This window comes from Schistocerca americana, chromosome 4 (genome assembly GCF_021461395.2).
Source record: "Schistocerca americana isolate TAMUIC-IGC-003095 chromosome 4, iqSchAmer2.1, whole genome shotgun sequence".
Lineage (NCBI taxonomy): Eukaryota > Metazoa > Arthropoda > Insecta > Orthoptera > Acrididae > Schistocerca > Schistocerca americana.
The window spans coordinates 665794073-665816671 of NC_060122.1; the positions used below are offsets into that span (position 1 = coordinate 665794073).

The window sequence follows — 22599 nt, forward strand, 5'->3', positions numbered from 1 at the left end:
TTTTAATGTGGATTTTTACATAAGAATTGTTTATTGCCAAAGTGAACTGAGTATCAGCCACAAATTCCTTCTCAAGATATCATCTTTAGATATGTAGATGGTCTCAAACATGGCAGTAATTACTATGTCAGGAACCTTTCTTTCCTTCATCAGTATGCGTAAAGAGACATTGAATATTACAAAATTATATGCACATTAAGTAGCAAAGATATTAGTGTGATGTGTATTTTTTCATCTATGGCCTTTTGTTGCTGACATTTGAGCACACCAAACAGTATTGTAGCATCTGATACATAGCAAGACAGTATTGTTATACATAGAGTATGGACTAATTTGTTACACTTGAGATCTCCACATACACGGTATTTGTACTTCTTATTCTGGACAAGTTGAGTAATAATCTAAAATCATCACATGACTCCTTCAGATTAACTATGTGAGGAATCTGAACAGAAGGGAATTTGTTTATATTGTGGAGAAGCTTTTAGACTAACTTTATCTCTCATTATAACACTGAAAACATGATCAGGAGTCACCATAATGGACTGAATATCTTTACAAAAGTCCTTTCAGCCTTCCTTGGACAGACATTCAGAAAAAACAACAAAGAAGTCACAATAACCATTCACTATTGTATGAAAGAGAAGAGGATTCCATGCTTAACCTACAAAGCCAAAGGTCAGCCTCTTGCTCCAACAAATTTAAATCACAAACAACTTTGTTGAGACACCCTTGAGATGAAAAGTTGCTTGTTTGATTCATAGTGGCCTTGAAATGTTGGTTGGTTGGGGCATTAAGGGGCTAAACAGTAAGGTCATCAGCCCCTAGTCAAAAAGCAGTTCATCTGGAGCTAGTTATGTCCATCATAAATGTGATGAATGATGAAAGTATGTAGCAGTGGTAAAACTGAGGCACTGAAGGTAGTATGGGTGTCAGAGCTAAGAAATACATTATGAAAGAGTAAAAAGAATATGGACTGGGCCAGTTCATACGTCGGAGCAGACAAGGGATTTCCTAGGGCTCAACTGTAGCAAGAGACACCCCACCAGCTTCTGATCCCTTGCCAACTTTATTAAGGGAGAAGACAGTTATAGAGTAAAGAAAGCCTTCTAGTCAGGAGATCCATAACAGTAAAAGTGGGAAAGCTAAAAACATAGTGGAAATCAGTTGAACGGTCAATAAAAGAACGTGAGGGAAATAATTAAAGCAGCAGGAGAGTGTTCCCACAATGTTTTGCATTCAACGGGAGCCATCTCTCTCCTAGGTGTCCCATGCCCGATCTATTATAGTCAAAACCATTAAATAGAGGAACAGCATCCACCATACTACCCCAAAAATAGTGAATAGGATGCAGCAGAAGAAAAAGCAAACTGCATCTAAAAGCAATTAAAACAAATTAAAAGAGGGAGGACAGAGACAGCTGGCATAAGAGATGGCATTGAGGGTACCCCAGGCCCTACAAGCTGTGGGACAAGCTCCAACCTCAACTGCCCTGTCCTTGCACTGAAGATAGTTTAAAATATTATCTAAGAATGAAAACCACTTTCATGGAGAAAACAGAGAACCAATTCAACTGTCCATGAGTCCTCCACCAATACTAAAGCAAAAAATTTGGAGAACCATGCTTAGTGTGGAGGGCCAGAAGGAAAGATCATTCCACTGGGATAAGAGCTACTGTCTGTTAGGATCTGCAACTGCAATGTGGAGGAGACTTGTTACATAAAATAAAACTATAGCTTAGTGTGGTACGACCAATGTGGATGCAACATAGGATGGTGGATTCTTTCCAGGGGGAATGGGAGGAGAAGCACCATGTAGCAGTAGTCACCTTGATAGTGCAGAGTTTATTAGAGGGATGGTAGTGTACCACATGTTGTTCCATCTCTGATTGGACCAATATCTTTTTTGCATCCACAAATCCATGACTGAGATCAGTAGAGCAAACATGGTGCAGGTAACTGTTTCTCTAGCCAGATGGTTGACCAGTTCGTTACCTATGATACCAATATGACTTGGGACTCAAAGGCAGACAATTGAGCAGATGCTCCAACTATGGACAGAGAGAAGGTCATGAGTAGCAGATATCACAGAGTGACAAGAGTTACATCCATCAGTGGTCTGGGGACTGCTGATTGAGTCATTATAAATATTGTTTTTCAGGGGAAAAAAAGAAAGAAAGAAAGAAAAGAAAAGACATGAGCTCCTAAACTCCTTGTCAGGTCATGAAGGCCCTAAGGATGTTTACCACCTTCTGTGTCATCCTTTGTCTTGCAAAGCTGTCCCAGACATTTTGCAGACTTTCCAGACTGTGGAGCCACTATTATTTGGTCAAGTAGCTCCACAATTTGCATCACAAGGTTGTTTGCACCACATACTGGTCCTCCCACCAAGGAAAAATCCTTGGCAGTAGAGGGACTCAAACCTGGGTCTTCCACATGGCAGCCATCTATGGTGACCACTCAGCTATGGAGACAGACTCGATAAAAAATAGGGCTCTGTTAATGACTGTCAGCTCCACCATAAAAACACTAAATGTTCCTAGCAACAAATGCTGTTCCTGACCAGCAGGAGATGTAAAAGTATATATATTGCCATCCATGGTTTTAGAGCCATCAGTGTAAATGACAATAGCATCCTGATACTACTGAAGAACTGAAAGGAATAGATGCTGAAAGATCATGAGGATGACAAAACGTTAGGAGTTTGAAATAGATAGATCAGTCCTAATTAGTGGCCTGGGTACTAACCAAGGGGGAAGGGCAGGGGAGGAACAGGGAAACATGGGGAGCACATTCTAAATAGGTCACAGGTCACGTGGAGGTCCCAGCAAAGGAACTTGAGCTGTATTCCAACACGTAATCCCACCAAAGGGCTGGTGTCAGGGGATCAAATGTCCCTCGTGTTCAAAAAGAAAGTGATACATAGATCACTAGCCTCTGATGGCAATGAGGAGTGTGATATTCAGCACACATCCCTGTGGAACACCATTCCCTTAGACTCATGGAGAGATGAGTGATGTGCCAACTCTAACCTGGAGCAATCAGTGGGATAAGAACTAGCAAATGAAAATCAGTAGGAAGCCTCAAAATCCTGTCTTGAAGGTAAGTAAGATGTGGCAGCAAAAAGTGGTGTTATATGCCTTATGTAGGCAAGGAAAGTCTTAGCATTTAGAAAAAACGTGTCAAATTGCTATTTCTAACCAAATGAGATGGTCGGTTGTGGATCATTCCTCCCGTGAACCACACATTGCTTCTTACTGCTTTTAATTAGACAGTGCACCTTAGTGCAAAGTTGCTTAAAAGTGAGGAGGGTGGACAGTAAAACATGTCACTTGATATGATGCAAGGCTCTTCAGCAATCCTGGATAATTGTTACAATGTTGTTGGTCCACCATGGCACTGGCCAGGGGTGCAGGGGGCCTGTAGAAGGGGGGACACCAACTCCAGTGGTGTGGGTCTCCTGCAATTTTGCCAATGTAATCTGACAGAGAGGGGGCGAAGGTGACCACAGGGGCATACAACTACCACTTGGCTCTTTGCAGTGCTTATTGTGGTAACTGGTCTGTCAGACAGAGGGAAGGAAGTGACAGGATCATAGGAAAATGGTCACTGCCACAAATATCAGTATTTAGCAATCATTATGGTGAATCCATGAGATTGGGTGAAGATACTGTAAGATCAATAGCCAAAAAGGTGCCATTTGTGGCACATAATTTGGTAGGATCATTGAAGAGACACAGATCAAGATAAGAAAGAAACTGGTCAATCAGACAGCCACTACCAGAAAAAGTAGTACTTCCCCACAGGTGTGCACTGATACCCCAAGAAGGAGAAAAGGAAGGGGGTGGGGGGGGGGGGGGGGAGTTGTTGAATTAAAGTGATCATCTCCAGTTAAGTCAGTGGCCTACCTGCAGATAAATAAACATCACAAATGCTGACTACAGGGGTCATTTGCACCCACGCCACTATTACTTCCAATATGGTACAGACAACATATGTGCGAACCAGATTCCTCTAGATGTCTTCTTGAGAGCAGTACAGTGCTGACAGACTGGTAACCTCAAAATGTTGGGAATAGTCATCAGTGAAATGTGTTTCTTGGAGAGCAACACAGATTGCAGATCAAGAGAAAATCAGTTGTATTTCTGGCCACAGGTGACAGTAACATCCATTACTGTTCCATTGGATCATCATACTGTGGGTGTGCTGTTTAGGCATGATGGTTCCAGCAGGACTTGTCACACCATCAGAATCACTGTCTATCATTGAAGCAGATGGAATCACATCAATGAATATTGGCTCAGAATCCTATAGTCTGCACCTGCCAAGCACATTCCTAGCACTGTTGTGATACTGTTGGTGTTCCTTATGCTGTTTGTGACCATTTCAGCTTTCTCTTGTGGCTATGTCATCCTCCTGGCATTCTGGATTTGGTAAGCACCTGTGAGGTGCACTTTCCAGAGCATCAGGCACCTGTTGCAGTTGCATATTACATCTGCACCAGCTGCAGCAATCTCTTGTGGTGGTAGTTGCAGTCTGGTGTCCTGTACAATGTCTTCTGCTTGGTTATGTTGATGGTTTCAGATGGTTGATGTGCCCTATCTTATCCATGACCATTGTGTCTGTCTCCCAAGGAAGTAACTGCTATCTGTTGCCACCTATGAGGCCTGATTCTTGTAACTAGAGAATGACGGTCAACTCCCGTTCCTGGATGTCCTGATGAAGAGCAAAGCAGATGGCACATTTGGCCACAGTGTATATAGGAAACTAACATGCACCAACTTATATCCACAGGCAGACAGTTGCCACCACCCAGCACAGAAGAAAGGGCTGCTCAGAACGCTTGTACACCAAACCACAACACTCTCAGGCCTAGACAATTAGTGGATACTAAACAAGGGCCATCCACAAAGCAATACATCCTACAATATGACTTGATACAATGGAAGAGGAACAAGCAAAAGAGACCAGAAAGGAATCCCTTCTACTGTATACAGGGCATATATCTGTTAAGATCAGCAGGATCCTGAGGAAACACAAAATTAAAAGTGTGTTCTGCCCGCTCAGCAAGATCAATGCACTCCTTGGAATGGCCTAGGATGGTCTAGTGTTAAGAAAATCTCGTATTTACAATATACCTCATGAATGTGGCATGTCTTCATTGGTCAATCATCCAGAAGTGTGGACATAAGACATAAGGAACACTAAAGACTTACCAGGTTACAACAGGCCACTAAATCAGCAATAGCAGAATATTGCCTGGAACTTGGACCCACTATGAATTATTACAAATCCACGATCCTGGCTCAAACACCTAAATTCTGGGGAACTGTCATCAATGAATCTATTGAAACTCAGATGGTGGAGAAGCTAATAAACCAGAAGCAGGATACTGGCTCAGTACAGCATGGAATCCAACTTTGGAACCGCTACAGAAACACCTGTAATGAGCCTCAGATGACAAGAGGTATAATTAACAAGATCATGCCTCATACAGAGCTCCAGGCAGCAACTGCCTCCTCAGGAGATAGCCACAGTGGTCAAGGACAAAATAGCAAACAACATCAATCACCTGAAACCTCAGGTACAAAACCTGGGAGCTCATATAATACGAAACACCAGAGAGCAGCTACCACCACAAGATATTGCTGCAGCATGTGTGGACACAATATGCAACTCAAACAGCTGCATGGTGCTGCAGAAAGCGCACCTTGCAGGCACATACTGAATTCAGAATGCCAGGAGGATGGCATGGCCACGAGAGAAAACTGCAACAGTCGCAAACAGTGCAAGGAACATGTACAGTGTCACAATAATGCTAGGAACATGCCTGGTGGATGTAAACCTAATACGGAACACCATGGGATGGCTGCCACCATGGAAGACAGCTGCAATGGGCGCAGACAGAAGAGAGAAATCCTGGAGATGGATATCACCATAAGAAACAACCACAATGGACACAGATGGCATAGTGAACACCAGGCAACATCCAGGAACAAATACGGGGCCTGGTCAGAAAAGCAACCTATCTCAGGAAACATCTGATGAAGATGCTGAATTACATTGTTGAAATATCATGTTAGGAAGACACAGACCACCAGCAATATACCAAATTCTATTACATGACAGCCATAAAGACGTCAGGGGAAAGGCTGGAGGAACTGTAATTGCAGCAAGATAGGTGAGAAAGGTGGAAAGGACAAGTGGGGATAATAAATGTGGTGTAAAAGAATATGTGGCTGTAGGAGTGATGAGGTGGGTGTAAGTAACTATTGATTTTGTGGTGATAGGAAAATCCATTTCTGGTCACAATGAGAAGCTTATATAGATAGAATGTTGAATAACCAAATCCTGAGAAGAGGCAAAGATTTCAGGGCATGTCACTGGTGATTAAAGTGGCAAATACAGAGACCGCAGTGGAGATGACAGACAAGGAGTGAAAATGGTCGGAGTAGCATGGTAGTGAGTTTGCTAACGAGTATGCCCGTGACACAGCTATAAATATGTGGCAACACAGATGACAGAAAAAGATAGTGATAGCAACGAGTACATCAGACAATGACATTGGCAGGGACACCAGTGATGCAAATATTCGATCCTTGCAAGAGGGATGCCATTAATGGCAAAACAGTTTAGTTTGCTAAGTAGAAATTTGTGATCCATTCATTCAAAGACTCTGGCAAGGTTACTGAATCTACCAGCTGGGTGAATTTTCTTGTTTAGTGCTGTCAGTACTTCATTTTTGAGCTCCAGAATTGCTTGCTGTATGGAGAATCCTGTGCAAAAGTAAAAATGAGAAGTGATTAACAAATTCTGGTCAGTTAAACGAGTCAGTATTCTGTTATAGGCCACATAGTCAAATACTTATGAAAAGACTGGAAAGAGTGATACAGAGTGAACAAATAATAATAATTTGAGGTACAGCTTGTTCTACATTAATAAAAAGGTATAAGGCAGATGGGTTAATCATAATGTCAGATGACTGGGCTAGTTATAAGGGGTTAGATGAAGTAGGGTACATGGATTTGGCTGTGAATCACTTGGTAGAATTTAGGTACAAAAGAAACAGGAGCATGTACAGACACAATTTAAGGATACTAGGGCAATAAAAAGTATTATTGGGTGAGGGAAAAGGAGAACTTCAGTGTTATAGAGCCTTTTAGATGAGTATGACTAAAAGAATAATATTCCACAAAACTGGCGCTTGTCTGTTTTTTAAACCCTCGTTACCAGTTTTGTAAAGGCCTTGTCGCTACTGCTGTGGAGTCGCCTTTGTTGTTACGGTAGGCAGAGTTTGTGAGTTCATGAAATGGCTTCTGGTGCAGCACACCACTAAGACAATTTCTCCCTGCCACTATTACACAGATATGCCCCAGGGTCAGGTAGCAGGATAGGAGAAAGAAGGTTCTACAACACCTCAACAAATTAGTAACTGTGTCACACAAATTAGTTAAAAGGTTTACTTATCTTTTTGACTAGATGAATAATGAAGTCTGCAACATTGCTTGCAATATAATACAAAAAAAGGCCCTCAATGCCTAAGTGCAAATAATCATAGGTAAGCTCCATAGTACATAGCAAATGCAATTTACAGCGACTGTCTGTTCATATCTAAGAGTTCACTAAAAGATGTTCCCTGTACAAGTCAACCCTAGACAATGATCTATAACCACGTGAGCAAGAGCTGCTCTTTTACCTTTCGAGTAGGCTTCTGTCTGTTGTCGTCTGGTCATTGGCAGATTGTACTCAGCCAGCAATTGGCTGAGGCAAAGTCGATAACTTCATCCTCAGTGCCACATGTGGCACTGTTGGAACTCATGCAAGTGGTGAGTATGGCACTGGCACCTGCTTGCATCTTTATGCCTGTGCTGCTTTTGCTCTGGCTGTGTCTTGTTTGGACAATACAGCAGTTTGAGTTTTTTTTAAAGGTGCTGGATGTATGTGCCAATGAAAGAGAGTTGAGTTTTTGTTTAGAAATGGTGGTGAATATTTTTTTATTTGAATTTTTGCAACTATTTTTGTTTCAGTAATTTTGTTTTATTTTTAGTTTTGAAGTATTTCTTGGATGTCAACCTAATGGGGACACTAATCTGCTATTGGTAAGTACTGGCGCATATCCTATTACTGTAACTTTCATTTCTACACTGGCTTTGTCTAACAGTGATTTGCTATGTGGTGGTCCTTGCATTGTGTGATGATGTTGACAATTGTACCTACATCCGCATCTAAACAGATACTCCACAAGTCACCATACAGTGCATAGTAGAGGGTACCCTGTACCACTACTTGTCATTTCCTTTCCTGTTCCCCTCACAAATAGAGTGAGGGAAAAATAACTATCTACATGCCTCCCTATGAGCCATTGTTTCTCTTATCTTCATGGTCCTTATGCACAATGTATGTTGGCGGCAGTAAAATCGTTTGGCAATCAGCTTCAAATGCTGGTTCTCTAAATTTTCTCAGCAGCGTTCCTCGAAAAGAGCATCGCCTTCCCTCCAGGGATTTTCATTCAAGCTCCCAAAGCAACTCCATAACACTTACACATTGTTCGAGCCCACCGGTAACAAATCTAGCAATCTGGTTCTGAACTGCTTCAATGTCTTCCTTCAATTTGACCTGGTACGGATCACAAACACTCGACTAGTACTCAAGAATAGGTCACACTAGTGTCCTATTTGCAGTCTCCTTTATAGGTGAAGCACTGCTTCCTAGAATTCTCCCAAAAAAATTGAGTTAGTCAACCATTTGCCTTCCCTACCACAGTTCTAACACGCTCCTTCCACCAAATATTGCTCTGCAATGTTATGCCCAGATATTTAAATAACTCGACTGTGTCAAGCAGGATACTAGTAATACTGTATTTGAACTTCACAGATTTGATTTTCCTACTCATCCACATTAACTCAAATTTTTCCACATTTAGGGCTACCTGCCATTCATCACATCAACTGGAAATTTTGTCCAAGTTGTCTTGTATCTTCCTACAGACACTCAACTTCGTCACCTTACCATAAACCATGGCATCATCAGCATGCAGCCTGTTGCCCGCCCTGTCTGCCAAATCATTTATGTACATAGAGAACAACAGCAGTTGAATCACACTTCCCTGGGGCACTCCTGACAATACCCTTGTCTCTGATGAACACTCACGGTTGAGGACAACATACTGGTTTCTATTATTTAAGAAGTATTTGAGCCACTCACATATGTGTGAACTTATTACGTATGCTCACAACTTAATTAACAACCTGCAATGGGACACTTTGTCAAATGCTTTCTGGAAGTCTAGAAATATGGAATTGCCCCTTGCCTATCATGTGAGAAAAGGGCAATCTGAGATTCACACAAGTGATGCTTTCTAAAACCTTGCTGATTCGTGGGTGTAAGCTTCTTGTCTCAGGAAAGTATATTATACTCAAAATGAGAATATGTGCAAGGATTCTGCAGCAAACAGAAGTTAGGGATATTGGTCTGTAATTTTGCAGATCTGCTCTTTCACCCTTCTTATACACCAGAGTCATCTGCACTTTTTCCAGTCACTTGGGACTTGGGCTGGGTGAGAGATTCATGACAAATGCAAGCTAATAAGGGGCCAGTGCCATAGAGCAGTCTTTGTAAAATCAAACTGGGATTCCATCTGGACACAGTGATTTATTTGCTATCAAATCTTTAAGTTGTTTCTCTATGCCAGGTATGCTTATTACTATGTTGTCCGTACAGGAGTCTGTCTGATAGTCATATGATGATATTTTTGTTCAGGTTTCTTATGTTAATGATTTCTTGAACGTGAAATTTAAAACTTCGGATTTTGTTTTGCTATCTTCAATTGCCACACCAGGCTGGTCAACAAGGGCTAAATGTAAGCCTTAGTGATTTTATGTAAGACCAGAATTTTCTTGGTTTCTCTGCCAAATCTTTTGTGAAGGTGTAATGGTGTTATTTGTTCAATGTTTTAGCCGAGCGGTCTAAGGCGCTGCAGTCATGGACTGTGCGGCTGGTCCTGGAGGAGGTTTGAGTCCTCCCTCGGGCATGGCTGTGTGTGTTTGTCCTTAGGATAATTTAGGTTAAGTAGTGTGTAAGCTTAGGGACTGATGACCTTAGCAGTAAAGTCCCATAAGATTTCACACACATTTGAACACTTTTTTTCCCCCCCCCCACACATAGATCTTTTCACAGATGCACAAATCTCCACTAACCTTGGCTTGTCATCTTTCGTACATTCCGTTTTGAGCCTTGAGTGCAACAGCCTCTGTTTCCTCAGCATCTACCAAATTTCATTATTAAACAATGGTGGGTCTTTTCCATCCTTTGTCCACTTACTCAGCACATAACTCTCCAGACCACAATTTACAATCTGCTTAACCTTTGCCCATAATTCCTTTACATCCATCTTACTGGAACTAAGTCATGCCAATTCACTAATTGAGATGCTAATAACCGCTTATCTGCTTTATCTAGCAGAACCACTCTCCTGGCTTCTTGACTGATTTATTAACTTTTGTAATCATAGTTGCTATAATGACAATATGATCACTAATACTCGTTTATATACTGACATTATCGATAAGGTCTGGCCTGTTTGTAGCTATGAGGTCTGAGATATTTCCATTGTGTGTGAGCTGCTGAGCTAGCTGCTCAAGATAGTTTTCAGAAAATGTATTCAAAAGTATTTCACATGAATGTGTGTCTGTACCCCCTGCAATGAATCCATAGACATCCAAGTTTATACTCTGCAGGTTAAAGTCGCATCCAACAAGTATCACACGATCTGGGTATTTATGCACTATTGACCATAGACTTTCTTTGAATGACTATAGAACTGTCATAGCAGAAATACTTAGCCAGTAAAAACATCCAACAATTAACTAGGTTTCACCTACACCTGCTATATGCGGACAGATGACTAGACTGTCACACTCAACTTCGACCTCAACAGAGACAATATTTTTGTCAATTACAATGAACACTCCCCCTCCTATGGCTTCTAATCTGTCTTTATGATATACGTTCCATGACTCACTAAATATCTCAGAGCTTTCCACTTTGGGTTCAGCCAGCTCTTGGTCCCAAGAATAATTTGAGCACAATAACTTTCCTGGAGGACAGTAAATTTGGGAACTTAATTACAAATACTTTGTCAGTTCACTGATAAAATTGTGATCACCATTTGATTTCCCTCGCTGCATACTGACTGGCAAGTGTTCATCAGAGCACGTCAAACTACTGCCTAGTCTAAAAAACCCTCACATGCGCTCCACAAATACTTTGCTACCTGAGTAGGTGCTTCCTTTGTGTAGAGCACCCCTGACCTATCAAGGGGAGTCTTACAAATCCCCACGTGATAACACAGGTCTAGAAATCTGCAGCCGAGACCGTCACAGAGTCGATGAAGCCTTTGATTGAGACCCTCCACTTGACTCCAGATCATAGGACCCCGATCAACGCTGGGAACAATGCTGCAAATTGCGAGCTCTGCTTGCACCCCATGTGAGGCCAGCAGTCTTCATTGCCTCTGCCAGCACAAATTGAGGATTGCCTCAGAACCCATGTGACAGGTGCCGTTGGTGCCAAAGTGAGTCACAAATGCAGATGACTGCATCCTGCATGCTTGATAGCCATAGGTAAGGCCATCTATTATGAGGAACCCTGGCAGACATACCAAGTGCACATTGGCTTCCTTTCCAGTCCTGAATGCTACCTGTCTATGGGACTCCACAACGTGCCTAACACTGGAGCACCCAATAACTAGTAGACCCCTCCCCCACATGTGCCTTCTCAGTCCATGCTGAATGAGCAGCCGCCTGTCCATTCACAGGGTGAATAGGTGAGCCTAGGCAGCCAGTCTCCACATTGGCCCTCTGCCTCAAGTGACGCAAATGCATCCCAGCTGCCACTCACCCTGCTGTGAAGGCAGCTCCAAGGTGTTGGGGGCACAAGGAGGTGCTTCAAAAGCAGAGCCAGTGCGCAAAACAAGTGACACCTGAGGTGTCCCATGTGATGTGCCTCATTCTGCACCACCACAGCAATCCGAGGCAGCAGCCTGAAGGTGACTGGCCATAGCCAAAAGCAGATTCAGCTGTTCGCAAACTGTGGCCAGCTCCTCCTACATCTGCACACAGTATGCACACACCCTAGCCATCCTAGCAAGATATAACTGAAGAAGTGAGCTACAAAAGCAGACAATTCTAGAGACGCAGCTTGCTACCCTCCTGATGTGTTGCCAATGGGCGCTGATGCGTTAGTGAGCTATGCAACTGACTGTTCAGTGAGCAATTATTGTGCTACAGACTGAATGAATTTACACTTACAAAACCACTAGATTAAACCTCCTAAACAGAGAAACACACATGAAATTTAATAAATATTCTACGAGGAAAACACAGGAAAAGATAAACACTTAAGTGGCCATTGTACTAGTACTTGTATATAAGCCAAGAGCAGGAGCACTTTGACACTGGTGTTAGCGTTTTCATAGAAAGCAATTGAGTACACGTTGAGGAGGAGGTAGTGTGAACAGAGAGATGTATTTTCTCAAATTATGGAAGAAGTTCCGAATTTCTGAGAGAGTGTTTATTTACTTTGTGACTCAAGAGAACAGCTTAATGTTACAATAATGGATTGGTTTATCTTGAGGCCTAGATTTGGGTGTGATTTGGTGAAGTCAACGAATCTTACAGTGGAAATGGTGTCTGTGGTGACACACTGATCTGTAGCGTAACGTGAGTTCTAGGTTAGGTTGGAATGCAACAGGGCGGTTGTGTGTTGGTGAAGACAACGAATCTGACAGCACAAAAGATATAATTGGAAACAGGCTGAACAGTAACTTTGTGCAAGATCTAGATTTGGTTGGAATGGAACAGTTAGGTTGTGAGTTGGCAAAGGCAATGAGGCTGACAGCAGAAAAGGTAAATGTGGTGACAGATCGATCTGTAGTGTAGCCCAAGGTCTAGGTAAGGTTGGAATGCAACAGTCTGCTTGTGAGCTGGTGAAGCCAATGAATCTGACAGATGAGAAGGTATCTGGGGTGACAGACTGATCTGTAGTGTAGCCCAAGGTCTAAGACAGGTTAGATTGGTTGTGAGGTGGTGAAGCAAACGAATCTGAAAGCATAAATGTATCTGCAGTGAGAGACTGATCTGTAGTGTAGCTTGAGGTCTAGCCTAGGTTGGAATGCAATAGTTTAGTTGTGAGTTGGTGAAGCCAACAAATCTGACTGCAGGAAAGTTATCTGTTGTGACAGTCTGATCTGTACCATAACCTGAGGTCTATGTTATCTTAGAAGTCACTAGTTTTCTAAATGAAAGCCAAGAAAACTAAATGCGGTATGAGACTCACTTGTAGCATAGCAAGAGATCTATGTTAGCCTTAATCTGCAAATTTTGTTGAGGTTATGCCAACATGAATGTACAATGTGTGGTTGATTTGTATCACATGTCTAGATATATGACCCTCTTTGCAATAACCTACTTGTATTTCTGACTTTGTCAAATATTTGGAGTAGGTGGTTTAGTTAAGCCTCAATAGTAGAAAATTGCCACTGATGTTATCTATGAACGATTTTTGTCATTGACTGACAACATTTTAATGTTTTCACTTAGTTTGCTACGATGCTTATTTGGTTTAGTTCTGAATATGTTTGGATTTATGAGAAATTATTTATTAGAAATATTTCATTTTTACCAAGTACAAGGTAAGCTACATTTATTTGTGAAGCAAATATTATCTCCAAGAATAGTGGGAGCCATTGTTAAAAATAGCAGACTTAGGAAAAAGTACCTGAGACTGTAAATGCATTTATAGTTTACTTCACTTGTACGATAGTTTTGGCCTCTTTTCTTTAGAAGCATGGTTTTTTTTTCCATTACATGTGCTGCATTTTGAGAAATTTAATGTGTATTTTTTACTTTGGCAGTTTCTGCCATTTTCACAAAACACTGGTAGTTATTGTTGTTGGTAAACCGTCAGTACTATATGACTGTATGTTTCCAGGTCAACTATTGTGTTACAACACACAAAATGCTGTTCAACACCATGTTCATTAACATGCAGGGCCTGGGACTTAACTCAATTTTTTGCATGTATAGCCAATCCCCCTTACTTTTCATGAGTTCTGCAGTAGTATGGTAGCAGCATGTATCCATCACAATGAATCTGTTCGTTTCCAGTGATTTCCATGTGGTTTTCTAATAAGCAAAACAAGTCTGCTGAAATTCCATCATCTTTTCATTTTCCGGAACAGAAATGAGAATTTCCCCTTTTTCGTTTGTTACCATATCATGATAAGGAAAGTTGCTACTCACCATATAGCAGAGATGCCAAGTCACAGATAGGCACAACAAAAAGATTTACACACTTAAAGCTTTAGGCCAATGGCCTTTATCAACAAGACACAGATAAGCACACACACGCTCACGCAAATGCAACTCACACACATGACTGCAGTCTCAGGCAACTGAAACCACCCTACAAGCAGCAACACTAGTGCATGATGGGAGTGGCAACTGGGTGGGGGAAAGGAGGAGGCTGGGATGGGGAGGGTGACGGATAGTATGGTGGGGATGGCGGACAGTGAAGTGCTGCAAGTTGGGCGGTGGGCAGGTGAGATGTGGGGAGGGGGAGGGGGAGTAGTGGAAATGGAGAGAAATAGAGAGAAATAAATAAAAAATAAAATGAAGTAAATAAGAAAACGCAGGGTGTGATGGTGGAATGATGGCTATGTAGTGTTGGAATAGGAGCAGGGAAGGGGCTGGATGGGTGAGGACAGCGACTAATGAAGGTTGAGGCCTGGAGGGTTACGAGAACATAGGATGTATTGGAGGGACAGTTCCCACCTGTGCAATTCAGAAAAGCTGATGTTGGTGGGAAGGATCCATATGGCACAGGCTGTGAAGCAGTCATTGAAATGAAGGATATCATGCTTGGCAGTGTGTTCAGCAACAGTGTGGTCCACTTGTTTCGTGGCCACAGTTTGTTGGTGGCCATCCATGCAGACAGACAGCTTGTTGGTTGTCATGCCTACATAGAATGCGGCACAGTGGTTGCAGCTTAGCTTATAGACCACATGACTGGTTTCACAGGTAGCCCTGCCTTTGATAGGGTAGGTGATGTTAGTGACCGGACTGGAGTACATGGTGGTGGGAGGATGTATGGGACAGGTCTTGCGTTTATGTCTATTACAGGGGTATGAGCCATGAGTAAGGGATTGGGAGCAGGTGTTGTGTAAGGATGGATGAGTATATTGTGTAGGTTTGGTGGACAGTGGAATACCACTGTGGGAGGGGTGGGAAGGATAGTGGGCAGGACATTTCTCATTTCAAGGCAAGACGAGAGGTAATCAAAACCCTGGCAGAGAATGTAATTCAGTTGCTCCAGTTCTGGATGGTACTGAGTTACAAGGGGAATGCTCCTCTGTGGCTGGACGGTGGGAATTTGGGAGGTGGTAGGAGACTGGAAAGATAAGGCAAGGGAGATTTGTTTTTGTACAAGGTTGGGAGGATAATTACGGTCAGTGAAGGCTTCAGTGAGACCCTCGGTATATTTCGAGATGGACTGCTCATCACTGCAGCTGCGACAACCACGGGTGGCTAGGCTGTGCGGAAGGGGCTTCTTGGTATGGAATGGGTGGCAGCTGTCAGAGTGGAGGTATTGCTGGTGGTTAGTAGGTTTGATATGGATGGAGGTACTGATGAAGGTGGAGGTCAACATCTAGGAAGGTGGCCTGTTGGGTTCAGTAGGATCAGGTAAAGCAAATGGGGGAGAAGTTGTTGAGGTTCTGGAGGAATGTTAAAGACCTGCTCTCCTTCTACCAGTCCCTACAGTGGAAACACTTTTTCGCCACCAACTCGACCAATCAGATTTATTTCACTCCTCCACCCAACCATGATCCACCCACACTGCCTCCAACCCACCCCCAGAGTTTCTTAACCTAAAACCTTGCTTCACCATCATTCCCCAAATCCCTCAACATACAGACTATCCTCATATCCGCAGAAAGAACTGCAGTCCATCATCTAAAAGCTGGTCCCGACATTATAATCCTACCTGTGGACAAAGGCTCCACCACTGTTGTTCTGAACCACAAGGATTACCTAGCAGAATGACTCCACCAGCTATCAGGTACTTCCACCTACAAACATTGCCACAGTGACCCCATTCCAGTAATTCAGCAGGATCTCCAGTCACTACTCAAATTCTTAGGCCCATCCCAGAACCTCTCCCTGGAGTCCATCAGTCTACTCACCCCTAAAACTCCCCACACTCCTACCTTCTACATGCATCCTTAAGTCCATAAACTTAACCACCCAGGATGCCCCATTGTGGCTGGTTACTGTACCCCCACTGGGAGAATCTTTGCTCTCGTAGAAGACACCTTCAACCTATTACCCGGAACCTACCCTCCTATATAGAAGATACCAACCATTTCCTCTACCGTCTCTTCACAGTTCCTGTCCCTTTACCCCACGGTGCCCTACTCATCACTATTGATGACACCTCCCTGTACACTAACATTCCTAATGGCCATGGACTTACCGCTATTGAACACTACCTTTCCCAACGCCTGATGGACTCCAAACAACAACCTCCTTCCTAGTCGCCATGAGCAAATACATCCTCACCCAAAATTACTTCTCCTTTGAAGGCATTCCCTACAAACAAATCTGGGGTAGGGCTATGGACACCCACATGGTACCATCCTATGCCAACCTATTCATGGGCCACCTAGGGTAATCCTTCCTAAACATCCAGAATCTTAAACCCCTTACCTGGCTTAGTTTCACTGATGACATCTCTGCTATCTGGATAGAAGGTGAGGTCACCCTATCCACATTCCTCCAGAACCTCAACAACTTCTCCCCCATTTGCTTCACCTGGTCCTACTGAAGCCAACAAGCCACCTCCCTAGATGTTGACCTTCACCTCAAAGATGGCTTCATCATTACCTCCATCCATATGAAATCTACTAACCACCAGCAATACCTCCTCTTCGACAGCTGCCACCCATTCCATACCAAGAAGTCCCTTCTGTACAGCCTAGCCATGCATGGTTGTCGCATCTGCACTGATGAGCAGTCCATCTCAAAATATGCCGAGGGTCTCACTGAAGCCTTCACTGACCATAAATATCCTCCCAACCACATAAACAAATCTCCCGTGCCTTATCATTCCAGTCTCTCACCACCTCCTAAAGCCCCACCGTCCAGCCACAGAGGAGCATTCCCCTTGTAACTCAGTACCATCCAGGACTGGAGCAACTGAATTACATTCTCCACCAGGGTTTCGATTACTTCTCGTCTTTCCCTGAAATGAGAAATTTCCTGCCCACTATCCTTCCCACCCCTCCCACAATGGTATTCCGATGTCTACCGAACCTACACAATTTACTCATCACACAATATACTCATCCATCCTTACACAACCCCTACTCCCAGTCCCTTACCTCATGACTCATACCCCTGTAGTAGACATAGATGCAAGACCTGTCCCATACATCCTCCCATCACCACCTACTCTAATCCAGTCACTAACATCACCTATCCTATCACAGGCAGAGCTACCTGTGAAACCAGTCATGTGGTCTATAAGCTAAGCTGCAACCACTGTGCCGCATTCTATGTAGGCATGACAACCAACAAGCTGTCTGTCTGCATGGATGGCCACCAACAAACTGTGGCCACGAAACAAGTGGACCACCCTGTTGCTGAATACGCTGCCAAACATGATATCCTTCATTTCAATGACTGCTTCAAATTCTGTGCCATATGGATCCTTCTCACCAATATCAGATTTTCTGAATTGCACAGGTGGGAACTTTCCCTGCAATACATCCTAGTTTCCGTAACCCTCCGGGCCTCAACCCTCAACCTTCATTACTTGCTATCCTCACCCATCCAGCCCCTTCCCTGCTCCCATTCCACCACTACATAGCCATCATTCCACCATCACACTCAGCGTTTTTTTTATTTATTTTATTTTATTTTTTATTTATTTCTCTCTATTTCTCTCCTTTTCTACTACTTCCCCCTCCCCACTTCTCACCTGCCCGCCACCCAACCTGCAGCACATCACTGTCCGCCATCCCCACCATACTATCCCTTCCCCTCCCCCCTCCCAGCCTCCTCTTTTCCCCCACCCAGTCACCACTCCCATCATGCACTGGTGTTGCTGCTCTCAGTGTGGTTTCAGTTGCCTGAGACTGCAGTCGTGTGTGTGAGTGGCATCTGCGTGAGTGTGTGTAGGCATATTTGTGTCTATTGTTGACAAAGGCCATTGGCCTAAAGCTTTAAGTGTGAAAATCTTTTTGTTGTGCCTATCTGTGACTCAGCATCTCCACTATACGGTGAGCAGCAACTTTTCTTCTCATAATATTGTTACCTTCCATCCTGGATTTTCCAATTTTTGAGTTTTTATTTGTTAGGTTTCTGATGTTTTGGTGGTAGTCTCTAAATGATTTTCCTTTAATATCCTTTACTTTATTGAAGTTGCAATATTTAATTTTAGTAGTAGCTGTATCAACAGTAACTATATTTATTCTGCAGTCCTGTCTTTTAGACAAATTTATCCCCAAAAAAGACTTGTCAACATATTCTAAATCACAGAGCTATGATGGATACTGCTTTGATCAGATTGAATATTTCTGACAATCAGCTGTGTACGTAGCTTCTTACCAGAAGCTTTCAGATGCAAACTATGCAATGTATGATATGTCCCAGTGATCAGCAATGCATCACTCACACAGATGTGTGGAGGTTCCTCTCTCCTGCTATGCACTAACATGTTCTCAGTAATGTTTTACCACAAAGAACACTTGGATGATATTTTACTCTTATGTTGCACTTACCAAAATGTTCCCAATTTAATACATGAATTGAATAAATTACACAAAAACATTAAGCTTATCGTAGAACATGAATGCAATAATATCGTTAATGTTTTGCAGCTATTACTTACGAGCAGTCAGCAGAAGCACATTTTGAGGACCATCCAAAAGCTCATAACTACTGATTCCATTATTCCAGCTACTTCTTGATGCTACAACAAAAAAAAAAAACCATTTTTGTCAGGCATTAATAATTAGACTGCTTAAATGACCATTAAATGAAAATAAAATACAAATGGCTATATCTACTATGATACACTGCATGGGAGAAGGACGGCATAGTAGAACTGTATTCTACAAAACACTGAAACACAAACATTCAGAAAATCCTCAGCTGTCCAACATCAAGTCTAAGATTTTAGCTTACAGGATTACTAGACCCTCATTTATTGTTGAATTCTTTGTACTCATCAACATATGCTATTTCATTTCTTCCCTCAAATGCAGTGAAATACACCTCCTCTGAGACATGATGTAATGCTACTGCATGCATTATAATTTTCAGCAATGCTATATAATGTGTTCATGTATTTTATTTTTTGAGCGGTGTTTTATATCAAAGCGTCATGATTTAACTAAATCAATGATTTACTTATTATGCAAAGTGTACATTTCAGCAGTGTCATGAAATGTGCTGAAATGTTTTCACTTTTTCAGTAGTGTTTTTATTTTCATAATTTCTTGTTCATTGATTTACTTATTATACATATTGCACTCACAGCATAGATGATGTACTTGGAATACCCCTTCCACTTACGTACTGAGCAAAGTGCATACTTCACTCTTAATGTACTGGTTTCACATTCAGGAAGACTGAGATTTATTTCCCGTCTGCTTGACCTTGACTAGGGTTTTCCGTGGATTCCCCAAGTTGCTAAGGTGAATGCTGGGATGGTTCATTCGATTAGGCCATGTCCGACTTCTCGCGTATCTTCATATTATCATACCCTACTCTGTTAATTGTTTTATATGTATATATTATTCCTGTAATATTTCTGACTTGTCCAATACTGTTGCACAAAATGGTCTAGAGACGAATAAATAAGACAAGAAATTTACCACTTTCATTCTGTGGTTTATTCCAAAAAACCAAGTTTGTATTTTTTCTGCCTTCATATTTAATTTGTATTGTCCTTTTACTGTTAATCACATTATTCAGTATTCTGACTTGTAATGCAGACCTGTTTCTGCTGTTACAGTATTATTATTGTTTTAATGATATTATAGACATGATACACGGGTTTTAATTTAATTTTTTGGGCAATGTAAGTTAATGAGGAGGTAATGTTATTATGACACCAAGTTCACATTCCGAAGAACCAGGAATTAAAATCCATGCCTACCATCCAAATTAAGGTTTGCCATAGCTCCTTTCAATTTCTCAGGTAAATCCTAAAAAAGGTGCAATGAAAAAGATACATACAATTTCCTTCTCTAATACAACCTTACAGCCCATCTCTAATGACCTCGACTTCTACAGGTCATCTACACCAAATCTTCTTCTTTTTACCATGCATATAACTTTACTGAATACTTAATACTGCTTTCATACTACTGTAGCCCATTTCTTACTCAGTTTGTGGATGTACATACTTCATCGAGTGTGTTATGTGCTTTGTTCTGTGTGTAATTTGTAATTAATTTTGAGAAATTAACTGGAATGCAGTAACATGGACGAACAGTACTCTGTTGGACAGATAGTAAGTGAAGTGTGTCACAAAACAGTTTACTGTTCAGTTTCAAAAAACTTGAAAAATGTCAATGACTTTGATGAAGTTAGACAAACTTTGTTTAAATTTTGAGTAAGTTCTTCTGCAACATCAGTGTTTGAGTATCATGAGAAAAAATATATTCTGAAGTACAACCACAGTTTTGGAAGAAAGTGCTGTGATCCACTTAAAGTTCATAAAAAGCCTATTACTAAAGGTTTGAGGGAAATAAAACTTGAACATTTGTCCTTGTTATGTGAGAGTGAAACAGCTTCCCAAGTGAAATGTAATATGATTTCTGGAAATTCCCTGGGCCCAAATAGTTACTCAAAAACATTTGTTGTGAATCCAGAACCAGAATCATGTAACCTTGTTCATGACATTTATATTCCTAATGAGGAAGCTGTTAGCATATTGGATTTTGCTTGTTCTAAGTTAGATGTATCTCCTGCTTCGAAAGTAATAAAATTAAGTAGCAGAAAAAGAAAAGCAGCTATTGAAAATAAGGTACAACAAATTTCAGACAAAATTAGAAAAGACTTGGAATCATGCTGTAATAATACAGATACCAACATTATTTCTAAAGAAGAAGAAAACCTACTACCAGCACCATCTGACACTGAATATTTGAGCTTAATAGAGAAATTAAAAATTAAATGTTCAGTGACATCTAAAGAGGAAAAAGCTAAACTTTTAAGTTTGCTCCCTGGCTCATGGTCAAGAGAAAAAATAGTTCATAAATTCAATGTTTCTCATCATTTGGTTAAACTAACCAAAAAATTAGTGAAAGAGCACAGTATTCTTTCACTTTTGAGAAAGAGCAAAGGAGTAGGTATAAGTGAAGAAACAATTAAAAAGATCCATCAGTTTTTTGAAGATGATGAAAACAGTACAATGTGCCCAAGTTGTAAAGACAGTAAAGATTTGTTACAAATGGAGTTAAAGTAACAAAGCAGTAACAACTAGTGCTGTCAAATTTAAATGAACTTTATGTAGCTTTCAAAAATTCTCACCCTGAATGCAAAACTGGAAGGTCAAAGTTTTGTGACCTCCACCATAAGTGGTTTATTTTGGCTGGATCCTCAGAGACACACTTCGTATGTGTTTGTTTATATCATCAAAATGTCAAACTGATGATTGCGGGTGCAAAACTCAGTGATCTTAAGTTGTTTATAACATCAAAATGTCAAACTGATGATTGTGAGTGCAAAATTGCTAGAGTTACGAGATTTAACGGTCTGTGATACTAACAGTTATGACTTCATGATGAGTTTGTGTAATAAATGCTCTGGTACGGAAACTGTTACTGAATTGTTTCATGAACATGATGAGGAAATGCCAGACAGTATTACCTTCAAACAGTGGGTCACAACTGACAGGGCAGAAATTATAACAGTGGTTAAATCTCAGGAAGAGTACTTGTAATCTTTAATTGATGACTTACAAAAACTCAAAAGTCACCACTATGTTTCTAAAATCCAAAGTAAGTTTCTGAAGGACAAAAAAGCACAACTTCATGAAACTGAATGCCTAGTGCTAGCTGATTTTGCAGAAAATTGTACATTTGTGATTCAGGATGCAATACAAGGGTACCATTGGGTCAATGACCAGGCAACAGTGCATCCATTTATTCTCTACTTTAAAAATGAGAAAGATGAAGTTTGCAGTTCTTCAATTTGCATGCTACGTGACTACTTGGAGCACAACAGTTTGGCTGTACACGTGTTTCAAAAGTATGTAATAAATTACACAAAAGAAAATTTCCCAAGGTTGAGAAGCTGATATACTTTTCAGATGGAAGAAGTACTCAGTATAAAGAATAAAAAGAATTTTTCAAATCTGTGCAACCACAAAGTAGACTTTGGGTTGGAGGCTCAATGGTACTTTTTTCCATCTTGCCATGGTAAAAATGCATGTGATGGAGTAGGAGGTACAACAAAATGTGAAGTAAGTAAAGCCAGCCTACAAAGGCCAACCACAGACCAAATTCTCACAGTATAGGACACGTATGTCT

General features: G+C 41.4%; 1 protein-coding gene across 2 annotated transcripts in view; it reads right to left on the reverse strand.

The window, feature by feature from the left end:
- Positions 1–22599, reverse strand: part of LOC124613112 (dynein regulatory complex subunit 4) — a 139177-nt gene that overhangs the window by 111834 nt on the left and 4744 nt on the right. For both annotated transcript variants that reach the window (XM_047141724.1, XM_047141723.1), the window contains exon 2: positions 18948–19028. The gene's annotated coding sequence lies outside the window, so the exon portion shown is untranslated. The remainder of the gene's footprint in view (positions 1–18947; positions 19029–22599) is intronic.